The sequence below is a fragment of the Cebus imitator genome, unplaced genomic scaffold (assembly GCF_001604975.1).
Source record: "Cebus imitator isolate Cc_AM_T3 unplaced genomic scaffold, Cebus_imitator-1.0 Scaffold185, whole genome shotgun sequence".
NCBI lineage: Eukaryota > Metazoa > Chordata > Mammalia > Primates > Cebidae > Cebus > Cebus imitator.
In genome coordinates, this window is record NW_016107500.1 from 933,963 (window position 1) to 941,905 (window position 7,943).

A 7,943-nucleotide genomic window follows, 5' to 3' on the forward strand; every position below is an offset into this window, starting at 1 on the left:
GCACTTCGGGAGGCTAAAGCAGGAGGGCCACTTGAGGCCAGGAATTTGAGACCGGCTTGGCCAATATAGCAAAACCCTGTCTCTATAAAAATTTTTTAAAATAGGCCAGGCATGGTAGTGTGCACCTGTAATCCCAGCTTTGGGGGAGGATCGCCTGGGATGGTCAAGGCCGCAGTGAGTTGTGTTTGTACCACTGCACTCCAGCCCGGGTGACAGAGCGAGACCTTACCTCAAAAGGAAAAAAAAAATTGAAATAGGTTGCTTAATTAGGAAAGTCATATTCATAGCCCTAAAACTTTCAAAGAAACTGTCACATAGGGTACAAGAAGATAATTCAATTTACTTTGTCTTCCTCTTCAGCTCAATCACAGAATCTTTGTAAAATTCACTTTCATTCCTTTTGAATGGGACTTGTGCTTCTCAACTGGAATGATACTTTTCATCATAAAGTTAGAGAGGGATCTTGGCTAACTTTTTTTCCAGAGAAGCTGACTCTTTTCTGGACAGTGCACTCAGCATATTTTAGAGACACACATTATAGCGCATGTTTTCCAGAAGGCACACAGCTACTGGAGGGAAATGGGAGGAATTTTCACCTCTTTCTTTTACACTAATTCCTAAGAAGGAGTTTGTGAAGTTTGGAGTGTCATAAAAAATACATGCATAAATGGCCATAATTATATTATTAGTTAAAGGTTTGATTAGTGACAGACAGATGAATCCATTTCAAGTCTAAACAATAAAATGACAAACTATAAAGGTGGTTCTCAAATCATTCCATGGGGGAGGTAGAAAGCTGTGTTCTAAAAGTATTGTATTTGCAAAATGCCTGAAGCAAGCAAAACATGCTGCTGAGGGAAAGTCATCTGCAGAATTCAAAATTTTGAAGTGGCTATGAACCCAGCACATTATTTATATCCTGCTAGCTTAGAAGTTTTTAAAAACTAGGTAAGTTTAATTTCAAATTGTAACTTCTTAGGACCGAAAGTCTCCTGATACCTAAAATGTGACCTATATTTTCATGGGAGAAAAAGTGATATTTATGGTAAATTTGAGCCCATTATTGGAAAAATCTTCTAACTATATAAGTTTTTTACGAGAGAAAGGTTCGAAGGCAAAAAAATGTTTCCAACTAGTGGATCATGAAACATAAAGTAATGGTTCAGTGGGTTAGTATAATATTTTAAGAATAGTGACCAACCATTGTGAAGGGGAAAAATATTCATGGAGTACTTTTTCTGACCGTTGAGTCATGCTTAGAATTTTCTCACCCAACCAAATACATATATTCAACATCTACCTTTACAATTCACATTTAAAATGTTAATGCAGGCAAGGTGCGGTGGTGCATGCCTACAATCTCAGCACTTTGGGAGGCTGAGACAGGAGGATCACTTGAGTTCAGGAGTTCAAGACCAGCTTGGGCAACATAGCGAGAACTCGTCTCTACAAAATAAAAATCAAAAAATTAGCCAGATGTGGTGGCACATACTTGTAGTTCCAGCTACTGCAGAGGCTGAGGTGGGAGATTGCTTGAGGGGTTCGAGACTGCAGTGAACTACGACCATGCTGCTGTACTCCAGCCTGGGCAGCAGAGCGAGACTTTGTCTCCAGAGGGGGGAAAAAAACTTTAATACACTTTAAATTTATTTTGTGCAAGACATAAGATAAGAAATATATTTTTTCTAAATGATAATGCATTCCAATATACTATTTCTCCAGTTACTGAGATTATGATATCATAAATTCTTGCGGAAACTTGAATATGTTTCTAAAGTTTCTGTTGAGATCCAGTGATTGGTCTATTTACTCCTTGACCAGAAACATACTGTTTTGATTATTAGATTATAAATTTATATATTTAATATCTAGTAATACTATACTCCTCCTCCAAAATTCAATGTTATTTTACCAAAAAAAAAAATCTTGTGTATTCAAGCAAATGTATTGTTCTAGATAAATCAGGATAATTTTGGTAAGTTCAAAAACAAAACCCCAGTGGAGTTCTATAAATGTAAATGTATTACATTACATTTTTAGATTCTACAAATGGATTCTATCAACTTGTGTTCCATATATGTGAGAATTAATACAGGAAGTCCTAGCCAGAGCAATCAGGAAAAATAAAGAATAAAGGACATTCAAATTGGAAAGGAGGATGCTTAGAATTTTCTAAGGAGGAAGTCAAAACTATCTGTTTATTGATGATATAATTCTATACCTAGAAAACTCTAAAGACTCCTAGATCTCATAAATAAATTCAGTAAACTCTCAGGTTATAAAATCAGTGTATACAAATCCAGAGCAATGCTATACACCAACAATGACCAAGATGAGAATAAAATCAAGAACCCAATCCCTTTTACCATTACCACAAAATATCTAGGAATATACTTAATCAAAGAGGTGAAATATGTCTCCAAGGAGAACTACAAAATACTGCTGAAAGAAATAATAGATAATACAAATAGTGGTATGTCGCATGCTCATAGAGTGGGAGAATCAATATTGTGAAAATGGCCATACTGCCTAAAGCAATCTACAGATTCAGTGCAATTCCTGCCAACATCATTTTTTATGGAATTAGAAAAACAATCCTAAAATTCATATGAAACTAAAAAAAGAGTCTGAATATCTAAAACAATGCTAAATGAAAAGAACAAATTTGGAGACATCACATTACCTGACTTTAAATTATATGACAAGGGTTATAGTAACCAACACAGCATGCTATTGGTATAAAAGTAGATACATAGACCCATGGAACAGAATAAAGAACCAGAAATAAAGCCAAATACTTACAAGCAATTATCTTTGACAAAGCACACAAAACATAAACTGGGGAAAGGACACACTATTCAATAAACAATGCTGGGAAAATCAGCCACATTCACAAGAATGAAACTGGATCTCTATCTCTTACCATATACAAAAATTAACTCTAAGTGGATTGAAGACTTAAATCTCAGACCTGAAACCATAAAAATATTCCAGGAGAAAACCTAGAAAAAACTCTTCTGGACATTGGCCTAAGCAAAGAATTTAAGACTAAGATCTCAAAAGCAAATGTAACAGAAACCAAAATAAATAAATGGGATATAATTAGACTAAAAAGCATCTCCACAACAAAAGAAATAATCAGCAGAGTAAACAGACAACATACATAATGGGAGAAAATATTTGCAAAGTATGCATCTGACAAAGACCTAATTTTCACAATCTATAAGAAACTCAAACAAATCATCAAAAAAAATCCCATTAAAAAGTGAACAAATGCCATGAATGGACAGTTCTCAAAAGAAGACATACATGCAACCAATAAATATAGGAAAAAGTGCTCAACGTCACTAATCATCGGGGAAATGCAAATTAAAACTAGGATGAGATACTACCTTACTCCAACCAGAATGGCCATTATTAAAAAGTAAAAAACTGCACTTAACGTATGTTTTTGTTTAACTGTGGACAAAAGTCTTATGGATAGGTGTAAAAAATAAATCCTCTCTTGCAACCCAGAACTCATTGTTCAGTATGAGTTTTGATACATACAAGAAGGGATATTATGATAACTGAGACAGTTAACTGATGGGAATATTGATAGCTATCAAGGTTGCTTCCTGGCTAGGCGCAATGGCTCAAGCTTGCAATCCCCATAAGGGGGTGGGAATATTGCTTGAAGTCAGGAGTTCAAAACCAGCCTGGGCAAGAAAGTAACAAACACCTCATCTCAACAAAAATTTAAAAATTAGCTGGGTCTTGGGGCATGTGCCTGTACTTGCAGCTATTCTGGAAAGGGAGACTGAGGCAAAAGGATTGAGCCCAGGAGTTGGAGGCTGCACTGAGCTTTGATGGCACCACTGTACTCCAGCCTGGGAAACAAAGACAGACTGTTTCTTCATTTCAAAAGATTATAGCACTGTAGAATGGTTAAAACAGCATGGGATATGAGAGAAATCCTCAGCAGTATTAATTTTGCATTCCAATTTCATGTTGACTTGACATAAGATGGCTTTTTGTTTTAAAGGCTTTTATGTTGAGAACATGATGTCTGGAGTTAAAGGTATTGGCATATTTTCACACATCTGTACTATTCTTGAGGGTGATCGCTTAGGAATGAATATGATTTGAACTCATTCATGTTAAGAGAGGGTGTCAAATTGAGAACCAGGCAGATCCACCACCTGCAGTAAAAAGGACCCTAAAGTAAATTGGTTGAAGAAATCAGATCCCAAAGATTCTTAGTAAATTTTGAAGTCTTCATCGGGGTATCCATATTAAAAGGAGGTGACAGAAGCCAAAATAAAAGAGTTATGGGCTGACAGGACAACTGAATTAAAATAAGCATCAGTTTCATTAAAAAGGGCTAACTTGAAGATAAATCTTTTCACTCCAGCTCTTTAGAGGATCTAATGTGACCTTGATGGACAGTAGAAGAAATCACAACAAGGAATTCTTTGAATAAAACTTTATTGACTTTCAAAAATAAAATAAAAAGTCAAAAAACAATAGATGTTGGCATGGATGTGTTGAAAAGTGAACAATCATACATTGTTAGCGGGGATGTAAATTAACACAGCCTCTATGGAAAACAGTTTGGAGATTTCTCAAAGAACTGAAAGTAAATCTACCATTCAACCCAGCAGTCCCTCTACTGTGTATCACCCAAAGGAAAAGAAGTCATTAAATCAAGACAGTTTGGGACATGTATGCTTATCAAAGCACAATTCACAATTGGAAAGGTGTGGAATCAACCTAAGTGCCCATCAAACAATGAGTGGATAAAGAAAATATGATATGTGTGTGTGTGTGTGTGTGTGTGTGTGTGTATTATATATATATATATATATATATATGTACCATGTAATACTACTCAGCCATAAAAAAAATGAAATGTCTTTTTCAGCAACTTGTATTGAACTATAGGCCATTATACAAAGTGAAAGCTCACTTATCAGTGGAAGCTGAGCTATGGGTATGCAAAGGCATATAGAGTAGTGTAGTGGACACTGAAGACTCAGAAGGGGGAAGGATGGGTGAACGTGAGGGACAAATAACTACTTACAAGGTACAACATTCACTACTTGGGTGATGGGTACAATAAAATCTCAGACTTCACCACTATGCAGTTCATCCATGTAACCAAAAACTACTTGGACTCCTAAAGCTACTGAATTAAAAAATTAAAGTTAAAATTAAAAAATAAAATTCAAAAAATAAATAGATGCAGGTTTGATATTGATAATATGTAAATAGCTTTAATAAATTAAAATATTATAAATCTGTTAGAAAGGAAATATGTAAATAAATCATGGCATATTCATACTATGAAGTACTGTGTAGGAGTTAAAAATTAGATATAACTATACAACCATAGAAACAACTCCTAAATGTGCTCTTGAATGGAAAGCAACCTGGGGAATAGTATATTCGGTGTGAATCTATTTTTATGAAAGCTGTATGTTTGTATTTAGATGTAAGTATACAACTAAAAGTGTGTGAAGTTGCCAATGAGTGTGAGCATGAGAGACGCTTTAAAATCATATTTTGTTATGCAAATTAGTGGTTCTATAATTTAAAAAGAAAGAATTAATACAAGTCTCCAATCCAGAAGAGGGCTGTCTTACTCAAAAATGTTATGTCTTGGAGTAAAGTGTTAATTGCTTTGCAGTGACTCTGCACATTTTTTAAGTTTATTGCTAGGATTTATATGTTTTTAAATGAAAATATGTAGTTTTTTTTAGCTTTTCAAGTTATTGCTGCCATGTTGGAAAAATATTGATTTCTGTGTCTTGTATTGCCAACCAACCATCCAATTAGAGTTTGTTATCAATTAAAGTAGTGTTAATCAATTGATTTGGATTTTTGGATTTTTCAGATAGGCAAATCATCTGTAAAGACAGACGATGTCATCTCCTACTTTGCAGTATGCAGCTTTATATTTTTCTCATCTTATTGCATTGTCTAAATTTATTAGACAATGCAAATGCAAATCAATGATGAACCATGTGAGTAATAGGCATTTTCTCTTGTTCTTGATTTTAATAAAAATAACTGTATTCTTAAAATTGTTAAATATTCTTTACTTTCTGGTTCCAGTGGGTTATTAGGTTATTAAGAAAATGATATTCTAACCCTAGTTCTAGAAGCTTTTTAAAATTCAGAAAGAAGTATTCTCAAATACCTTTTTTATATTTATCAAAACATCCTATAGTCTTTCTTGACCTTTTTATTATTCAAGAATTATAGAGAAGTTTTATTTATGTTAAATCACATTCACATTCAAGCAATAGAATCTATTTAGGCATGCTACATTATTACTAGATTATGCTGCTAGACAATATACACTAATATTTTATTAAAGTTTTCACTTCTGTGATACTCGTGTAGTTTAAATCATGGCATTCATTTGTTAAATATATCATGATGATTATTTGTGAGAATTTATCTGGCCATCCCAACAGTGAAGACAGATTTTTTATAAATTTTAAATTTTCAAGAGCTCTTTCTGATGTTCTATTTTTTAACAAATCCATTTGAATTATTTGCATCTTTATAACAAAACATCTATTTTATCAGAGATTTCAAGTTTATATAGCAGCTAGTGTGTTACCTTAGGGAAAATAAAATAATACAAATATTTGATTAAGGTAAAAGAAGTCATGAAAAGAGGAAAAAGGAATACAAAGCAGGTGCATCAAACAGAAAGAAAATAGTAACGTGGTAGGTATAAACATAATTATATCAGTAACTGCATTAAACGTAAATGATCTAAACGCTCCAAGGAAAAGATTTAAGATTGTCGGTTGAGGCTGTTAAAACCCAGCTATATGCTGCTTCCAAGAGATAATAATTTAAGTATCAGGACACAAAAAGATTGAATGTAAAATAATGGGAAAAGATATGCCAGGAAAACCGAATTGAAGCTAATATATATGTATATACATATACACATACACATACATATGTGTATATATATGTTTCTTTTTTTCGAGACAAGGTCTTACTCTATCATCCAGGCTGGAGAACAGTGGCACAATATCAGGTCACTGTAGCCTCTGCCTCCCAGGTTCACGCAATCCTTCCACTTCAGCCTCCCAGGTAGCTGGGCCCACAGGCATGCACCACCACACTCAGCTACTTTTTTGTATCTTTGGTAGAAAAGGGGTTTTGCCATGTTGTCTGGCTGGTGTAGACCTCCTGGACTCAAGTGATCCACCCACCTTGGCCTACCAAAGTGCTGGGATTATAGGCATAGAAAGCTAGTATATTCATACTACTACCAGACAGAATTGACTTTAAGCCAAGAAGTGTTCCTAAAGATAAACATCTGAAAATGATAATGTGGTCAGTTCACTAAGAAGATATCATAAATTTTAATCTGCATAAATCTAATAACAGCTTCAAAATATATGTAGAACAAAACTAACAAAATATGAAGAACAAGTAAATGCATTCACAACCATAATTGTAGATTTTAACACATTTATTTCAAAGCAGATAAATTGAATAACACAATTAACAAGGTTGGCCTACTTACCATTTTTAGAATACTGCACCCTAAATCCATAGAATACACATTCTTTTTAATTGCACATGAAACATTTACCAAAATTGATTATAGCTGGTCAATAAATCAAACTCCCAAAATTTCAAAAAATTTAAATAATGAAGATAATTTTACCTGGCCTCTGAGAAAGTTAGCTTGGGGAAAAAGAAACTGGAAAATCCCCACTTATTTGAAAATTAAGCTATACAGTTCTAAATAACCTATGGGTGAAAGAAGATATCAGAAAGGTCAGAAAGAATATTAGAAAATATTTGGAAATGAATGATAAAAACTATATGACATATCAAAAGCTGGCAAAGATTTTAAGCCATTGATATGGTTTGGCCATGTCCCCACCCAAATCTCATCTTGTAGTTCCCATAATTCTCACGTGTTA

General features: G+C 33.9%; 1 non-coding gene across 1 annotated transcript; it reads left to right on the forward strand.

Moving 5' to 3' along the window:
* Nucleotides 1-3,433: 3,433 nt before the first annotated feature.
* Nucleotides 3,434-3,562, forward strand: LOC119473797. Its single transcript, XR_005203018.1, has one exon. It is a non-coding gene; the product is annotated as a small nucleolar RNA SNORA40 (small nucleolar RNA).
* The last annotated feature ends 4,381 nt before the right edge of the window (nt 3,563-7,943 follow it).